General features: G+C 42.0%; 1 long non-coding RNA gene across 4 annotated transcripts in view; it reads right to left on the bottom strand.

The window, feature by feature from the left end:
- LOC141585605 (uncharacterized) overlaps positions 1–19,948 on the bottom strand; it is a 210,093-nt gene that overhangs the window by 103,059 nt on the left and 87,086 nt on the right. For all 4 annotated transcript variants that reach the window (XR_012519162.1, XR_012519163.1, XR_012519164.1 and 1 more), the window contains 2 exons: positions 15,178–15,342; positions 2,228–2,499 (listed from right to left, as the gene is read on the bottom strand). This is a non-coding gene — a long non-coding RNA (uncharacterized LOC141585605). The remainder of the gene's footprint in view (positions 1–2,227; positions 2,500–15,177; positions 15,343–19,948) is intronic.

Genomic DNA, 19,948 nt, shown 5'->3' with positions numbered 1-19,948 from the left:
GATGAATGCCCACAGTCCCAACTATTTGGAAGGCTGAGGTGGGAGGATTGGTTGAGCCCTGAAGAGGTCAAAGCTACAGTAAGCTGTGATTGTGCCACTGCACTCCAGCCTGAGCAACAGAATAAGACCCTGTTTCAAAAATATATATATAAGATGAATTTTATGTACTGACATGAAAGATCAAGCAACATGAAGTTAAAAAGGCAGTTTGCCAGCCAACATGGTGAAACCCCATCTCTACTAAAAATACAAAAATTAAAGGCATGATAGTGGGTGCCTGCAATCCCAGCTATTCAGGAGGCTGAGGCAGGAGAATTGCTTGAACCTGGGAGGTGGAGGCTGCAGTAAGCCAAGATTGCGCCACTGCACTCCAGTCTGGGTAATAGAGACTTGGTCTCAAAATTTTTTAAAAAGGCAGTTTGCCACATTAAACTTCATATGGAACCAAAAGAGAGCCCGCATAGCCAAGTCAATTCTAAGCAAAAAGAACAAAGCAGGAGGCATCACACTACCGGACTTCAAACTATACTACAAGGCTACAGTAATCAAAACAGCATGGTACTGGTACCAAAACAGAGATATAGACCAATGGGACAGAACAGAGGCCTCAGAGGAAATATAACGTACCCACAACCATCTGATCTTTGACAAACCTGACAAAAACAAGCAATGGGGAAAGGATTCCCTGTTTAATAAATGGTGTTGGGAAAACTGGCTAGCCATGTGCAGAAAGCAGAAACAGGACCCCTTCCTGACACCTTACACCAAAATTAACTCCAGATGGATTAAAGACTTAAACATCAGACCTAACACCATAAAAAACCTAGAAGAAAATCTAGACAAAACCATTCAGGACATAGGCATAGGCGAGGACTTCATGACCAAAACGCCAAAAGCAATGGCAACAAAAGCCAAAATAGACAAATGGGACCTAATCAAACTCCACAGCTTCTGCACGGCAAAAGAAACAGTCAGTAGAGTGAATCGGCAACCAACAGAATGGGAAAAAAATTTTGCAGTCTACCCATCTGACAAGGGGCTGATATCCAGAATTTACAAAGAACTAAAACAGATCTACAAAAAAAAAAAAAAAAAAAAAGCCCATTCAAAAATGGGGGAAGGATATGAACAGACACTTTACAAAAGAAGACATACAGGAGGCCAACAAACATATGAAAAAATGCTCATCATCACTGGTCATTAGAGAAATGCAAATCAAAACCACATTGAGATACCATCTCACACCAGTTAGAATGGCGATCATTAAAAAATCTGGAAACAACAGATGCTGGAGAGGATGTGGAGAAACAGGAACACTTTTACACTGTTGGTGGGAATGTAAATTAATTCAACCATTGTGGAAGACAGTGTGGCGATTCCTCAAGGACCTAAAAATAGAAATCCCATTTGACCCAGCAATCCCATTACTGGGTATATATCCAAAGGATTATAAATCATTCTACTATAAGGACACGTGCACACGAATGTTCACTGCAGCACTGTTTACAATAGCAAAGACCTGGAACCAACCCAAATGCCCAATGATGATAGACTGGATAGGGAAAATGTGGTACATATACACCATGGAATATTACACAGCCATCAAAAATGATGAGTTCACGTCATTTGTAGGGACATGGATGAACCTGGAAACCATCATTCTCAGCAAACTGACACAAGAGCAGAAAATCAAACACCGCATATTCTCACTCATAGGCGGGTGTTGAACAATGAGAACACATGGACACAGGGAGGGGAGCACTACACACTGGGGTCCGTTGGGGGGAAATGGGGGAGGGGTGGGGGGTGGGGAGGTGGGAAGAGATAGCATGGGGAGAAATGACAGATACAGGCGAGGGGACGGAAGGCAGAAAACCACACTGCCATGTGTGTACCTATGCAACAATCTTGCATGTTCTTCACATGTACCCCAAAACCTAAAATGCAATAAAAAAAATTTTAAAAAGGCAGCAAAGAAATGTGCATAGCGTAACACCATTTTTAAAAATAAGTATATAAATGCATAGGAAAAAGTCTAGAATGATACACACCAAAATAATACTAATTAGGTATTAGTAATATTAATAATGATCAGCAGATGGGATGGGTTGAGGGGCACTGGGAGAGTGAAGGAAGACAATAATTTTTATATGGTTATGGATTATTTGAATTTTCCACAAGCATGGATTTACGTGACATGTGTGTAACTTGTTTATATTCCACATACCTGAGCAGCAGAGGAGAGCAGAGCAAAAATGTATTCAACAAAGAAGCCAAAGAAAGAGCTGGGTCTTCACAGAGGAAATCTTCACTTTTATCCTGGTTCACACTGGCAGGATGGTCGACATTGACACAGACATGAACACATATTAGCACTGGGTGCTCCTGCCACATGTCTTCCTCCGTTGCACAGAAGAAAGAGGAAACACTGAGCAGAAAGCTGTGCTGGAGAACCCATGTTCGGCCTCTCAGGATTATAGAGGAGCCTCCTCCTAGAATCTGGAATCAAGATAAATAAGATGAGCTCCTGAAAGTTAAACTTGAAAATCAGCACAAACTGGATTGCAGGAGAGAGGTAAGAGACCACCTATGTAATAATGAAGCTAGAAGTTACCAATTACCAGGCAACCTCCCTTGCCAAAACCTAGGGCTTTCACACTGTATATCTCACTTCAACTTCACAACACTCCTAAGGTTGCTTTTTATTATTATTATTGAAGGGAAAAATAAGGTTAAAAGATTTCAAGAAATTAGCAAGGGTTCCATAGCTTCTATGTGGCAGTGCCAGGGATCTGAACTCAGTCCTGTTTAATTCCAATGCATATGTTCTTAACTAACAAGGCATGCTCTCTTAACAGACTGTTGGAAGTAAATGCTCATTCTCTGGTGTCGCTAAGAATTAGCACTTAGACTATAAGTTTTCTCAGCAAGTCAATTTTACTTTCTGCAGCAAGGGTACTACTCATCAGCAGTCTTGCTACAAGAGTGCAATGAACAAAGGGAAAGGTGGAAATATTTATCTGCTACATAGTTAAGTCTTTATTGCTATGTCTCATATCTACTGGCTAGAACCAGACTTCACAGTCTAAACTAGACTTGATGAGCTAATACTTTAAAACTTTCTTAAATAAGTAAAAGGCAAGAAAGAACAAAGAAAAGAAGTTACTTAGAAAAGACATGACTTACTTAAACATGACAAAGTATGCATTACAAGTTAAGACATGCCTAGGCATGCCTGGGCATGTCTGCTAAGAAGCAAATAGTCAGACTTCTTAATGCTAGAAAGCAAGGAGATAAAATATGCTTCATTTGAAAAAGAACTTTGCTATATTCTTCACAGACAGGGAAAAGCTTCTGAGTTGGCAACACTTGACTATTGGTCTCAAACTCCTGACCTCAGGTGATCTGCCTGCCTTGGCCTTTCAAAGTGCTAAGATTACAGGAGTGAGCCACCACATCCAGTCAAAATTGAGTAATTTTTAAAGTTTCACGTTCCTTTACAAATATAAAATAGAGTAAATTTTATCTTTGTGTAACAAGACGCAATGAATCAATAAAAAAAATCATACTGCTTAGCCATAGAATAAAAGAACCAACCAGAAAAGCACATGGTGATAATGCAGATTCAAATGCTTCCTGGGCAACAGGGACCCTGGCTCAAGGAACATGCCAACTAAGCAACACAATGTATAGACAAAATTCAAGGTCTCAGCTTGCCAGGATAAAGGCGAGTGCTTAGACTGTGGATTCACTGAGGTAATGTCATCCCAAGAAGCCTCTTAAGAAACAAACAGCTCATCCATGAGCTCCACGTGAGCTCTTTTCCTATTTGGAATAACTATGGTTTATCTGGGATACTCCCACTGTCTCTTGCTACGTTAGGCCTGTTTTGAATTCATACAGTCTACATGATTGACACAGGCATTGCTGAAGAACATGTTTACCACAATCTGTCACAATCCAGGTCAACTGGATTTCCCCACAGACCCAGAGTTAATACATGAAGAACCAGGGCAGCCAGGTGCAGTGGCTCATGCCTGTAATCCCAGCACTTTGGGAGGCCAAGGCAGGAGGATTGCTTGAGCTTAGGAGTTCGAGACCAGCCTGAGCAATATGCAAAACCACATCTCTAAAAAAAAATACAAAAAAATTAGCTGGGCATGGTGGCACGCAACTATACTCTCAGCTACTTGGTAAGCTGAGGCAGGAGGATCACCTGAGTCCAGAAGGTCGAGGCTGCAGTGAGCTGTGACTATGCCACTGCACTCCAGCCTGGGCAACAGAGTAAGATCCTGTCTCAAAAAAAAAAAAAAAAAAAAAAATCTAGGGGAGGCGGGTAGAAAGGAAAGTGCTGTGTCTTTATGATTGAGAAAGAATTGGAACAATTCTGGTAAGGCACACTGGTGGAAAATTCACATCCATGTTTATCTGTTTCATACATTGAGGGTCCACGTGAAATTTTTTTGAAGAATGAGGACCATAGCTTTAAACAAAAATGTTTGGACACCAGTGGAATAGAAGCAAGGAATGGCTGATGCCTAGCTGTGTAATGACTATTGGAAATAGTCTTGGAATTCTTTAGAAATCAATTCCTCACATTCGCAGCTATGGCTGATGGAGACATGTGGTTGGGAATAGTTTCCAGGGAGTTCCCCACAGTGGCTCCATCAAGCATTCTCTTAAGGGTCTAACTTATAACCATATGAGAGCCCTTATAATAAAACCCTCACCCCTCACTCCAATCCTAAATAGATGGAGGACTTCTAAGCCTTATGACAGACACAAAGGGAATGTGGGATTTTCTGGAAATACTGAGTAATCCCTTTGAAATGGAGACCCAGATAGGAGGCAGAGGTAGCTATCAATACAGCTCCTGACCTAAGCCATCTGAGTTCAAACCCCAGAGCTACTCCTTTCTAGCTGTGTGGTCTGGGAGAGGCTATGTTTATCAGTCTGTTTTCATGCTGCTGATAAAGACATATCCAAGACTGGGAAGAAAAAAAGGTTTCAATGGACTAACACTTCCACATGGCTGGGGAGGCCTCAGAATCATGACGGCAGGCAAAAGGTATTTCTTACATGGTGGTGGCAAGAGAAAACAAAGCAAAAGCAGAAACCCCTGATAAGCCCATTAGATCTCACGAGACTTATTCACTATCACAAGAATAGCAAAGGAAAGACTGGCCCCCGTGATTCCATTACCTGCCCCTAAGTCCGCAGACAGCAGGGCTAAAAGGGCGCACTTTAAGACACGCCCACTTGGGCTTCTGCACCTGTCTGTCTGCATGCTGTCCCTCCCAGAAGGGGTTTGAGCAGCCATGGCAATGAACAGGCAAGCCACACTACAGTCAAATGTCCTGTGAGGGGGATCAGTGAACTCCCATTTCAGTAGAAGGATCACTTGAGCCCAGGAGTTCAAGACAAGTCTGGGCAACACGACAAAACCCATTTCCCACAAAAAAATGTTTAAAAGTTAACTAGGCATGGTGGCATATGCCTTTAATCTGGGCTACTAGGGAGGCTTGAGCCTGAGAGGTCGAAGCTGCAATGAACTGTGACCCTGCCACTGCACTCCAGCCTGGGTGCCAGAGTGACAGCCTGTCTCAAAGAAAAAAAATTTTTAGTAATTCATGTGTTGAAAAAATATACAATAAGTACTTACTCTGTGCCAAGCACTGTGCTAATGAAGGAAATAATAAGTCAAGACTCCTGCCCTCAAGCTTTAGTAAGAAACACAGAAACAAATAATCACAATCGTAAAAGATGGAGATTGCAATAAATGAATGCAATAAAAGAACGCTATAGGAACACAGGATGGAGTGAATACATTTGGCAGAGAAGGGAGAGATCTTCCTAAAACCACAGTCAGTTGGTCAGAGAGGGGATCACCTAAACAATAAGGAGAGATCTTTAATCAATATAAGATGAAGAGAATAAAGATCTCCATCCAGCAAGGAAGTTTAGAATAGCTGAGATTATAACATATGTGTGTCTCCAAGCATCTGGCTGAGCCTGAAATGATGAATCCTAAAAATCCACTTCCTCAAAACTCCATAATCCTCTGAAAGACACAGAGAAAACAGCCCCGGTTGGTTAGGGAGCCAGCACTGAAAGAAGTTTGCTCCCCTGAAGCTGATCACACTTTTGAGTCTTAAGGGAATCTCTGGAGAGGATACAAACAAAACTCCTCTCTTGTGTGCATTTAAGAAGTTCTGCCAGAGCCTGGCTTAGTGGCTCACAACTGCCATCTCAGCACTTTGGGAAGCCAAGGCAGGGAGACTGTTTGAGCCAGGGAGTTTGAGATCAGCCTAGACAATGTAGTGAGACCCTGTCTCTAGAAAAAAAAAAAAATTATTCAGGTGTAGTGGTGCATGCCAGTAGTCTCAGCTACTCAGGATGTCAAGGCAGGAGGACTGCTTGAGCCCATGAGTTGAAGACCAGCCTGGACAACATAGTGAGATCCCAACCCTTCAAAAAGCATTCTTTTAATTAACTGGGTGTGGTGACATATGCCTGCAGTCCCAGCTACTAGGGAAGCTGAGATGGGAGGATGGCTTCAGCCTGAGAGATTAAGGCTACAGTGAGCTGTGGGCATACCACTGCAATCCAGCCTGGACAAAAGAGTGAGACACTATCTCAAAAAAGAAGAAGAAATTCACCGTTATTGCCATTCGAGAATGGAATGATCTGTGCATCCACAAATGGAGAGAAACAGAATGAAGATTACAAAAATTTTATTTGGCATAAAGTTGAATGGAGTGGTAAGTCAAATAACATGCCCCTAAGGATGTCCACAGTGTTAAATCCTAAAACCTGTGAATATGCTCCCTTACATGGTAAAAGGAACTTTGCATATATGATTAAAGATCTCAAGAAGAAGGAAACAGGATATAGAAGCAGAGGCTGGAGCAATGCACTTTGAAGATGGAGAAGAGGCTATGAGCCAAGGAACAGTCTCTATAAGCTGGAAAAGACAAGGAAACAGATTCTCCCGAGGACCTCTTCCCCCCGACCGAAGGGGCCCCATAAGACTGCCAACACCTTGAGCCCCGTAAGACATCTGGCCTCTAGAACTGGAGGAGAATACATTTGTGTTCTTTAAAACCATTAAATCTGTAGTAATCTGTTGCAGCATTGATAGGAAACTAACATAAAGGAAGGAGGTTTCTCCAGTCTCAAAGCCCAAACAAAGTGTTTTATCGATCCTCTCAACATGATACAGAGGAGAAAGAAAATGGAGGAAGAGGGAGGTTAAAGCAAGCCATCCAAAATGAAAGCAAGCAGCAGAGCAGATCCAGGCATTTCATTTTGATGACTTATCAAAACTATTTTTTTTAAAAAAAAGGCCAGGCATGGTGGCTCACACCAAGGCAGGTGGATCATTTGAAGTTAGGAGTTTGAGACCAGCCTCACCAACATAGTGAAACCGCGTCTCTACTACAAATACAAAAATTAGCCAGGTATGGTAGTGTGCAATTGCAGTCCCTGGTATTCGGGAGGCTGAAGCATGAGAATCTCTTGAACCCAGGAGGCAGAGGTTGCAGTGAGCTGAGATTGCGCCACTGCGTATCAGCCTAAGCAACAGAGCAAGACTCCATCTCAAAAAATTATAATACAGAGAAAGAAGAAGATGGAGTTCTGTACTTGGTTATCCCCTTTGTCAGTAGGATAAAGTCCATCTCACAGAAGTGGTACAAACTGACTCCACAGCCAGGAGGGCCCAGCAACTCCCCAGATCAAGAAAAAGAACACAGCATATTAGGATTAGCCACAGAGATGGAAAGAGAAAACTCTCTTGCTCTGCCACAGCAGCCAAAGTTTGTGCTAATGTTTGTGGGAGAAAACGGAGAAGACAAAGACGAAGAAAACATACCCACATCATTCATATCCCCAGGCAAACAGACTCAGGTCTCTAGGGAGTACCAAATTTAGTTGTTTGCGACTTTCCCCACTTGCAGATCCCTTGCAAATACATTTAAATGCTATCATCAGTAACACCACCTCCTAAAATAAACATCTTTTCCTTCATGAATTTTCTCCCCCATTTTGACCATGTGAAACCTGCAAATTTAACATACACCAGGAGAGGACGGTAACAAGGTAGACGATCTCCAGCTAAGAAATTTGAAAAAATATATATATAAAGAATGGGGGAGATCAATCTTTGATGAAATAATTGCTTCTGCTCTTATTTTTTGCTATTACTTCAGAAATGTTCTCTCTCTCTCTCTCTCTTCCTTTCTTGTCCCTATAGCGAGGTGCCCTGCTGTTGTGCAGATGAAAGGTCCAGTCTCTTTAAAATTTCATGCAGAGCTCTTCACAACATCGAAGCTTTAAAGGCCCATGGCAAATTCAACATATTGTTACACTTGATGGAAGGAGATAAAAATTACATGCAAAATTTACTGTATATTCATTGTCTGGAAATACTACACAGTTATAGCTTCCTCTATTTCACTAACAGATATGGACATGTATTCTGATTTCAGTATTTAGAAACACAAAAGATACACATGGAGTGAGTATTGTAGCAAAACTCAGAATGAAACTGGAATCTTCTGAGGTTAGATTAGGGTCCTAGGATGTGTCAACAGTTTTGTTCATAGTTTTCCTAAATTGCTTCAGATACACGAGACATGTAAAATACAACAAAAGACACAAAGAGAATAAAAAGGGATTTTCTAAAACTTGCATATAGCATGGGGTTCTTTACCCTAAGTCATCTTTATTTTTGTATCTCTATGAGAAAAATGTAAGAATAGCTGGGTTTTTATTTTTATGTATAAAGTTATCTCAAAAAAAAAATAAAGAACTGCAGATGTTGGAATGAAGAACACGATGACCTCAAAAGCAAGTATGTCAATCACTGCTCTTTGAGTTTTAACTGTAATGAATAAGCCTTACTTTAAAGTTGATTTTAAATTCACAAATTGGACATCACTAATACTACATCTAAATTTTAGGTTTGTGCTTTTTTGGTAGCTGTTTTTATGTGGACCCATTTAGTCAAACTCATTCATTTGTATTCATTCATCTTCTTCTTTCAAACATTTATCAGACATCTACTACATGCCAGGCATGCTGCTAAGTATTTGGAATGAAAAAACAGGCCAGGTGCGGTGGCTCATAACCTCCCAGCACTTTGGGAGGCCAAGGCAGGCATATCACTTGAGGTTAGGAGTTCCAGATCAGCCTGGCCAACATAGCAAAACTCCATCTCTATCACAAATACAAAAATTAGCTAGGCATAGTGGCACCTGCCTATAATCCCAGCTACTTGGGAGGCTGAGGTGGGAGGGTTGCTTGACCCTTGGAGGTCAAGACTGTAGTGAGCTGAGATGGTGCCACTGCACTCCAGCCTGGGCGACAGACCAAGACTCTGTCAAAAACAAAAAGAAAGAAAGAAAGAAAGAAGAAAAAGAATAAAAGGAAAAAAATAGAAAGATGGGATCCCTGACTCCAAGGGGATTACAATATAATAGGAGGAGATGAACACAGCAAAGGGTATATGCAATAAAGCCTCCAGGGTCTATGGAAGTAGGTCTGGGGGCATCATGGTAGCACATAGAGTGTTTCATTTGTTCTTCTTGGAGGAAGAGGGAAAAAACATATATACAGGGATCAGTCCTTGACCAGAGACTGGGAAACGGTCTAGGTGCTGACGGAATAAACCAAAGCAGTGGTAGTAGATGGGAAGTGGGATAGAGCTCAGAAAAATCAAGAATACAACATCTACTGCACCTGGCTACTGAACAGAAAGCAGGAGCACAGGAGGAGAGCAGGGTGAATTCCAGTTTCCAATATTGGGATGGTCCACCAGCCTATTCACTGTTTCCAGTTATTTACTACCTAACATGGGGCAGGCACACTTCTAAATACTAGAGACACAACAGTAAACAAATTGAAAAAGAATCCAACTCCCTAAATGTAGAAATGGAAAACCAGTAAATAAATGAGAAAGCAATATTAAAATAGATAAGTGCTTTGAATAATATAAAATAGCAAGATGTGATCAAGAGTAACTTGGGGTGGGTGGCTATTTATATTCAGGTGGTCAAGAGATATTCCTTTAAAGAAGTGACCCTCGAGTCAAAACCCGAGGGCTGGGGAGGAGAAAGCCATGCAAACACGTGCAGGAAGGGCATTCTGGGAGGAGAGAGAGCATGTGCAAAGCCTCTGAGAAAGGGACAAGGCTGGTGGGTTCCAGGAACTGAGAGAAGGCCAAGTTGGCTGTGGCACAGTGAGTGAGGGGAAGTTGCAGAGGCAGGCAAGCAGGGCCAGATCACACAGGCTTTTACAGCCCAGGGAAGGAGCTTGGATTTAAAATATAACAGAGTTTAAGGTTTATTTTATTTTGAGACAGGGTCTTGCTCTGTCACCCAGGCTGGAGCATGGTGGTGCAATAATGGCTCACTGCAGCCTCAACCTCTTGGGCTCAATCAATTCTCCCACCTCAGCCTTCCCAGTAGTTGGGACTACAAGGATGCATCACCAGGTCCAGCTAATATTTTTAGTTATTCTAGAGATAGTGTCTTGCTATCTTGCCCAGGTTAGAAATTGTGCAGGTTTTATGCAGAGGAGTAACAAAAGATCACTGGAGAAACAGATCAGCAAGTAAAAAGGAATCAGTCCAGCTTAGAAGCTTACAGTGACCTAAACTGTAGAGAACAGTGGCTTGGACCATCAGCCAAGAAAGGCAGCAGTGCAGGTGAGAAAACTCAGACACTTTCAGAGTCCCTTTCAGAGGTGGAACGGACAGGTCCTATTAAAGGACTGATAGTGCAGAGTGAGGAAAATAGATTAAATGAGTCCCTAAGTTTTGGCTTCGGGGACTGAGTAGATAAACAATGGAAATGGGGGAGACACCAGAGCAGAAGCCAGGTGGGAGAGGGAGATTAAAAATGGTTTGGGACATGTTAGGTTTGAGACACCTCTTATACACCAAAGTGGAGGTACTGTGTAGGCAGCCAGTTATATGAGACTGAAACTCAGAGGAGAAGGCAGGGCCAGATAATCCCTTGGGAGTCTGTTGGTATATAGATGAAAGTCATGGGATTGAATGAGATCAGCCAGGGGAAAGTGAACAGGCAAGAGAGCCCAGAGGCTCTCCCACACTCAGAGGTCAGGCAGAAAAGACTAAGATCCACAATAAAGCCCAAGAAACCACAGTCACTGAGATAGGAGGGAAACCGGGAGAGAGTGTGACGTCACAAAAGCCAAAGGGGCAAATAGTGTTTCAAGAAGGAGAAAGTGGTCAGCTACGGGGAAAGCACTTGTAAAGTCCAGGAATGTGAGACCATAGAAGCAACCACTGGGGTGGAAGTCACTGAGGTTGTTGGTGACCTTAGAGCAGGCATCCCCAAACTACAGCCCGCAGGCCGCATGCGGCCCCTTGAGGCCATTTATCTGGCCCCCCGCCGCACTTCACGAAGGGGCATCTCTTTCATTGGTGGTCAATGAGAGGAGCACAGTATGTGGCGGCTCTCCAACAGCCTGAGGGACAGTGAACTGGCCCCCTATGTAAAAAGTTTGGGGATGCCTGCCTTAGAGTTTCAGTGGAGTGGAGAGGACAAAAGACGAACAACTGTGTTAAGAGAACGAGAAATAAGGAAGTAGAAAAAGCTGGCATCAGACACTTTTACAATTTAAATTTGGTGGTGAGGTCAGGCACCATGGCTCACGCCTAAAATCTCAGCACTTTGAGAGGCCAATGTAGGAGGATCATATGAGCCCAGGAGTTTGAGACTACCCCTGGCAACATAGACACACCCTATCTTTAAATATATATATATATATATATATCTTCCTATCATCCCAGCTACTTGGGAGGCTGAGGTGAGAGGATCTCTTGAGCCTGGGAGATCAAGGCTGCAGTGAGCCATGATCGTGCCACTGTACTCCAGCCCGGGTGACAGAGTGAGACTCTGTCTCAAAGTAAAAATAAATAATAAAATTAAAACTAAAAAATCTATAAAGGACATTTCCAAGTTTAGAAAATTTGAATTTAGACTATAAATTAAATGACATGATTAAATCGATATGAATTTTCTTGGTTGTGAGGATAATAATGTAGTCATGTAAGAAAATGTTATTTTCAGGCTGGGTGCGGTGGCTCACACCTATAATCCCAGCACTTTGGCAGGCCAAGGCAGGCAGATCACGCGGTCAGGAAATCAAGACTATCCTGGTCAACACGGTGAAACCTCATCTCTACTAAAAATACAAAAATTAGCCGGGTGTGGTTGTACGTGACTGTAATTCTAGCTACTCAGGAGGCTGAGGCAGGAGAATCGCTTGAACCAGGAAGTCAGAGGTTGCAGTGAGCTGAGATCAAGCCACTGCACTCAGCTGTGCTTGAGACAACATCTCAGCCTGGTGACAGAGCAAGACATCTCAAAAAAAGGAAAATGTTCTTTTCTTACATGGGGATGTAAGAATCCATTAAACCCAAGATAAGGGATGAAGTGACTTGCCATCTGCAACTTCCTGTCAATGGATTTTACAAAAAGATAGGATAAACAGATTGATTAACTGATACAAATGTGGCAAAATGTTAACCATAGGTTTATCCAGAAGTTTCTTTAGATGTTGGTACTATTGTTTCAACCTCTGTATAATAGATTTGAAATTGTTTTAAATAAAAATTGCATGGGGGTGAGGGAAGATGTGGATTACAGAGGCCTGAGACAGCCCTCTCCCTAAGGGAATGTGTTCTCTTTCCGGGTCCACAAGGGGCGTAGTTTTCAGGGCAAGAACTTCCCAGTGCCATGCCCACAGTGGGAAGAAACAAGAATGGCGATCATTAAAAAAATCTGGAGACAACAGATGCTAGAAAGGATGTGGAGAAATAGGAACATTTTTACACTGTTGGTGGGAGTGTAAATTAGTTCAACCATTGTGGAAGACAGTGTGGCGATTCCTTAAGGACCTAGAAATAGAAATTCCATTTGACCTAGCAATCCCATTACTGTACTGGGTATATATCCAAAGGATTATAAATCATTCTACAATAAGGACACATGCACACGAATGTTCATAGCAGCACTGTTTACAACAGCAAAGACCTGGAACCAACCCAAATGCCCATCGATGATAGACTGGACAGGGAAAATGTGGTACATATACACCATGGAATATTATGCAGCCATCAAAAACAATGAGTTCGTGTCCTTTGTAGGGACATGGATGAACCTGGAAACCATCATTCTCAGCAAACTGACACAAGAGCAGAAAAATCAAACACCGCATGTTCTCACTCATAGGCGGGTGTTGAACAATGAGAACACACGGACACAGGGAGGGGAGCACTACACACTGGGGTCTGTTGGGGGGCAATGGGGGATGGACGGGGGGATGGGGAGGTGGGGAGAGATAGCATGGGGAGAAATGCCAGATGTAGGTGAAGGGGAGGAAGGCAGCAAATCACACTGCCACGTTGTGTACCTATGCAACAATTTTGCATGTTCTTCATATGTAACCCAAAACATAAAATGCAATTTAAAAATAAATAAATAAATAAATAAAGTCAATCACTCCAGCGGAAGTTCTAAGAAACTCCTTTCATTGGGGTCTTAGAGAAGGTGAGGTTTTCACCCAGTTAAAAGTCCCTTTCTTCCACACCCCTTCGGACTCCATGCTTGGGTCCTCTTCCATGAACACTCCCTTCGTGGAAGCTGTCTTTCTCTATCCTGGATTTCCCCTCTGGAGTCCCCTTCCACTCTCTCTCATGGAAGCCTGTCTTCCCCTCCTAAACTCCATCTCTCTCTATTCCCTTCCACTCAGTATAGAAGCTGCTTTCCTCTCCTGGATTCCATCTTTCTGGATTCTCTTACTCAGTTTGAGAGTTAGCTGTTTCTCTCTCCTCCAGTTTTTCTCTCTCTCTCTAAATAAATCACTTTCTACAAACACTTTTGAGTCTGGCATTTACTGTGTACTGTGCTGTGGTCCCCCCTCTCATTCATAAGAGGGCAGGAGACCAAGAACCTGGAGAAACGTCCTCTCAGGGGAGCTGAGGGCACCCTGAACCCTAATATAATATCCCCACTTGATGTCCCAAATCGTAATCTCTGGAGATGAAACCCAGTAATCTGCTTTTTTTTTTTTGGCGGGGGGACAGAATTTCACCCTGTTACCTAGGCTGGAGTGCAATGGTACAATCTCAGCTCACTGCAACTTCCACCTCCCAGGTTCAAGCGATTATCCCACACCTCAGCTTCCCATGAAGCTGAGACTACAGGAATGCACCACTAGGCCCAGGCAATTTTTTTATTTTTAGTAGAGACAGGGTTTCTGTCTTCTGGCCATGTTGGCCAGGCTGGTCTCAAACTCTTGGTCTCAAGTGATCTGCCTACCTCAGTCTCCCAAAGTGCTGAGATTACAGGCATAAGCTGCTGCATCCGGCCAAGTAATCTGCTTTTTATAAAAGCTCCTAAGGTGACTCTGATTAGCATCTAGAATTGAGACTGTATTAATTATCTATTGCCACATGCAAACCACACCAAAGCTTACTGGTGCTTAAAACAACCAGTATTTTATTTGCTCACAAATCTGTGGGTCAATATTTTGAGTAGGACTCAGCAGAGCCGTGGCTCCCCTAGGACTAGTGGATTCAAGACCGCCTAACGCAGACCTGTGGCACCTTGGGGCTGGTTGTGCCTCACGCAGCTTCTCCCTCCAGAACAGCCTGGACCTTCCTGACCTCAAGCAATCCACCTGCTTCAGCCTCCCAAAGTACTGGGATGACGAGAGCCACTGCACGCTCTCGGCCAAGAGACCATTTCTTGATGGAAAGAGCAACAATATCATGTTACAAAGAGGTGTGGATGCAGGGAGGCATTGATTCACTGGGGGCTGTTATGCTGACGATCTACTACAGACAGCCATAAAATTAGACTGCCAAAGCCCCACCTTAAATAACACAAGCTTTCGTTATCTCATAATTATCTTGTCCATGTGTAAATGGTTCTTCTAAAACTGCTTGAAAAAAAGTTCATTTTCTTAATGTTATAGTCTTGCCATTTTCAGATGCTATTCATTTGCTCAATAGACCATAAGCATTACAGAAAGTTCAGTCTCTACCACTAATTCCCAAGTCTCTGAGACCCAAATTCCAGCAGTTCTCTAAACCAAGGGACAATAGAAAAGGTTTTGGAAGAGTCTCAGAAAGTTCTCACCAACCTCACAGACAAATAGAGAGCAAAGATAGGTGCTCTTCCATCCTCATTCCTGCCCTCTGGGTGATGACAGAGGCGATATCCACAAACTCTCCCCTTCAGCAATTTCGCAAAGGTTCATAAGCTGCTCACCATGTCAACAGAGGTGGCCAGGTCTTTCACTTGGGATCTGGAATGGGAAGATGAGTATTGGGTCAGGACGCCTCAAAGGAAATGAAAAAGAGAGAGAGAGAAAAAGAGAGAGAGAGAGAAAGTGAGAGAGAGAGAGAGAGAGGATAAACCCATTGCCCCAGCTCTTGCCCCCATGACCACAGCTTTTGAAGTAGTGGCATCCACATTCACATAATTTTTACTGTGTGCATTTGTGAGATTTACTAAAGCAATAGATACACATACATATATGTCCTTGTCCAGAATGGCTCTTAACACAAGGTCCTCACTATGAAAAAATTCCACTTGTGTCAGCCTTCAAATTCAAAAAGCAGTAGATGATGCTACTCCTAACAAATTTTTAAGTGCCTCTTGTTAATCTAGGCTCTATTCACATAAACTACCTTGGAGTGGTGCCCCCTGGAGTTGTGCAATGTGGCAGTCCTGAGTGTCAGCACTAGATTTTACACCCAAGTTCATCTGCCTCTAAACCCTGAGCTACTTCTACTACATTAAGCAGGGATGAAACCAAAAAGGTATGAATCTCTGATCACAGAAACTGAAGAACGAATTAGCTGAGTCAGGAGGCATCTGATTTCCTGAAGGACTGCTGAAATCACCTACAGAGGAGGAGCAAGGCAGTGAAAATTGCATTAGGGTTCCTTAGGCTCTAGTTGTGCCTGTTCTATCATGAATAAGCTGTGTGGCCTTGGGCAAGTCACTTCACTTCTCTGGGCCTCTGTGTCCTCAACTGTCACGGGAAGAGCTTCTATCATAGCTGACAATTCTTAAGACCAAGAGTGATCATGCATGTTTATATGAAGAATGGTCCATCAAGTGTATGTACACTTTAAGCAAAGACTTGTATGATGAAAATATCACCATCAATTTAAATGTACTTTATTAGAAGTAGTAGTAGGTTTTTTGTGGGTTTTTTTTTTTTTTTTTGAGATTAAAAACACACATACACACACAGCAAGACTTTGTCTACAAAAATAAAAAAAATTAGCCAGGCATCATGGCTTGTGCCTGTAGTCCCATCTACTCAGGAGGCTGAGTGGAAGGATCACTTGAGCCCAGGAGTTCAAGGCTGTAGTGAGCTATAATCATGCCACTGAACTCCAGCCCAGGCGACTGAGCATGATCCTGACTCTTTAAAAATAAATAAATAAATAAGTAAAACTTCATTTACATTACCTGAACTATGAGATGTTTCTGCCATTTTTGTTGACTCTTTTCTACCCCAATTATAGTTATTGGAAGGAATTACAGGAACTAAATGCCAACCAGTAGTTTTATTATACAACAGTACAAATTATTACATCTCTAACACCATTTACAAATATCAATATCTAAGCAGCAAACGATGTATGTATCTTATACCATCTATAGAAGAGTGTAGAGTATGTGCACGTATGTACTTGAATGGCCTTTTCATGAACTTTCCAAATTTGATCATCAATTAAGATGTCCAAGATAATCAGTTTAGGTAAAATCAAATGTTATCATTGGTCATAATCAGGAGTGACCATATACTAAAATGATAACATAATATGGAAAATGTTTTGTGAATTATACAATACTATATATGTCCCAGTACTACTATGAAATTTAGGTAAGTGCTATATGGCTCTAATGTCTACATGGCTCCAATGTTTAGCTGATGGATATATCTTTGAAATGTTAAAATTCCAGATGAAAGACAATGGAATAGAAGATAAAATAATCTCTAAAAATAACTTAGAGATTATCTGAAAGTGTGATGAATTTTCTAATAAGTAATAATGGATGCTGGCTTTTATCAAATAACAATGAGGTCCCAAGCACAGACCTAAAAGCTTTATTCATCATATACTTTTAATTCTCACAACTGGTTTTGTCACCTCAGCTTTCCCACTATTTAGCACATACAGAAACTGATTAAGTTTGTCCCACTGCTGAAACCCACGGGGATTCTCAGAACTTTTCATTTTATTTATTTATTTATTTATTTTTGAGACAGCACCTTGCTTTGTTACCCAGGCTGGAGTGTGATGGTGAGATCCTGGCTCAATGCAACCTCTGCATTGTTAAAATGATTCTTCTGCATCAGCCTCCAAAGTTGCTGGGATTACAGGCACCTGCCACCACACCTGGCTAATTTTTTTGTATTTTTAGTAGGGACAGGGTTTCACCATGTTGGCCAGGTTAGTCTTGAACTCCTAACCTCAAGTGATCCACCCCCTTCAGCTTCCCAAAGTGCTGACATTACAGGCGTGAGCCACCACACCTGGCCAACATCTCAGAACATCTGTCTGAGAGGCAGACAAATCCGGGAGGCTCTACCTAAGAAACACATGATCTCCCCATTTTAGAGATGAAGACACTGAGCCTTGAAGCATTCACCAACTTAGCCAAGGTCCCAGAGCAGGTAATACCTGAAGCCACAAAACCCCCAAAGCTGGCTTTTAATCACTATACTCCAGTGGCTGGCTGCAAGAGAAAGTTTATCAAAAATCTTGCCATCAATAAATGAAAAACTCAAGGAACAACAACTCTTAAAATACCCAGACTTCCTTAAAATAGCCTCTTGAGAAAGCAAACACATTTAAGTTGTTTTCAATCACTGAACTTGGAAAACAATGCTATTGCCATTTTTTCTGCTCAGGAATCAGGCAGTTTTAAGCCTTGAGATCTGCTGAAGTATCTTATGGGGTCCTTTGCTGCCTGATTTTTCCCAAATGATTCCTTGTTCTTATTAGTAAAATATTAACAGCTCTGCCCTATATAAAACTAACAACAGAAAGGTATTACATAACTAATGTATTCTGCAAAAATAATATTCACACAAATACTTATACAAAATTGTAATTGAATTGGGTAGGTGCAACTGAATAGGTACTCTTTATTCAAATGTTTCCTTGCAGCTCGTCAGATAATAAAGAACACACACCAAAAGAATCACAGAAATAGAACGTACCCTCGAGTTACATCACAAGGAGAAAAAAAAGTCTCCCTAGATAAGAAATTCAGGTTTATTTTATCTTAAATCAGACCAAAGGGATTTAGGTTGCTTTTTTAATCTACTTGTGCATAACGATCTCTCAGATTAATCATACTGTTTAATAGAATATTATTATTAATTAGACATGTCAGTGCTTCAGGCAGAAAATTATTGGGAAGTAAAAAGGTCTATATTCCAAAGGCTCATAAGAGAAAGACTTCCTTTTCTATCACTGCTCATCTCTTTCAGTTCCAATTCTCAGTGGAAATTCCTCAACGAATTCAGTCCTTGTAACAATAACATTTAGAAGTGTTTCCCATTTAAAAGATAGCTGAACTAGAGTTTGCCTTGTAAGATATTTTCTATGTTATCGGTAAACCAATTACATTTTTTAGGGGATGTAGTTTTAGAGGAAAGTCCTTCAGTGTTGCCCAGATTTTTATCATCTCTCATTAGGAGGTCTTAGACAAGACTGACACACAGAGGAAAACGAATGCATCATCAGTTTTATCCCACGGGCTGGCGTCCTCTAAAATGTTCTCATTTCCATCCAGTTAGCTCTTAAAGGTCACTGCTGCTTCCTCCTCATCCCCATAAGCCCCATGTAGTACACCTGTGCCACTCTAGCCACATGGGAAAATGGTACTGTTTCTCCAGTAGGCCAGGATTCCATGGGGCTCTCTTGGGCACTCACCAACATTTCTTTTGATCCCACCCCGTGCTGCAGGCAAGACACTTCTAAAATCATCTTGCTTTCCAGGGCTCCATCATAAGAACAAGGGCACAGATATCCTTTTGTCCCCATTTCTCAAACTTATAATTTGGTCATATTGTCCATCAACCTTCATCCTCCATCCTCTCTTCCGTCTTTAACCTTCTCAGTGTAAACATTCAAGGAAACGGCAGCCTCTTTAACAGTAAAAAGAGTAAAAAGTAAAGATTAGAAGAGCCAAACTCCCTCAACCTCTGGCACGACTGCCAATGAGTTTTCCCAGCTGTAAAAAGCTCATCTCTTCTGTATCTCATCTCCACCCTCCTTTTCAGAAACCTTCCTCCACCCGCTTTCTTCTCCCTCTGTATTTTCCTCCTGTCTCTTAACTCTCTCCCTGCAGCTTATTCAATAGATATGTGGTCATCATTATAATACACAGCATCAACTACCACAAAACGCTCCCTTGACACTTATATTTTTTTGAGAAAGGGGCCTTGCTACATTGCCCAGGCTGGTCCTGAACTCCTGGGTTCAAGTGACTCTCCTGCCTCAAGCTCCCAAGTAGAGGGGAATTACAGACAAGCACCACCATGCCTGGCCTCTCTTGACCAGTTTAACTCTTACCCTCCCTCCACAGTTAAGCTTCTTTGAAAAACAGTGAGGCAAAGAATTTCCAGACAATGGTCATGGGTGTAGTCCCTGGGATGGAAAACAACACAGCCCTTCAAAAAACATAAAGGTTTGGGTGAGCAAAAAAGTAATGAGCAGCTGGCAAAGAGTAGACCACGCTGGTCGTATGAGCCATAGAGGATTTTCACCACTTCGTGGATTTGAAGATCAAATAAGTGTATGTATATCAAGTGCTTTGTGCTGGTAACAAAAGAAAATATTATTATTTTAAAATATATGACCTTTGGCCAGGCATAGTGG

This window comes from Saimiri boliviensis, chromosome 1, assembly GCF_048565385.1.
Source record: "Saimiri boliviensis isolate mSaiBol1 chromosome 1, mSaiBol1.pri, whole genome shotgun sequence".
NCBI lineage: Eukaryota > Metazoa > Chordata > Mammalia > Primates > Cebidae > Saimiri > Saimiri boliviensis.
This window is presented reverse-complemented; position numbering and strand designations above follow the sequence as displayed.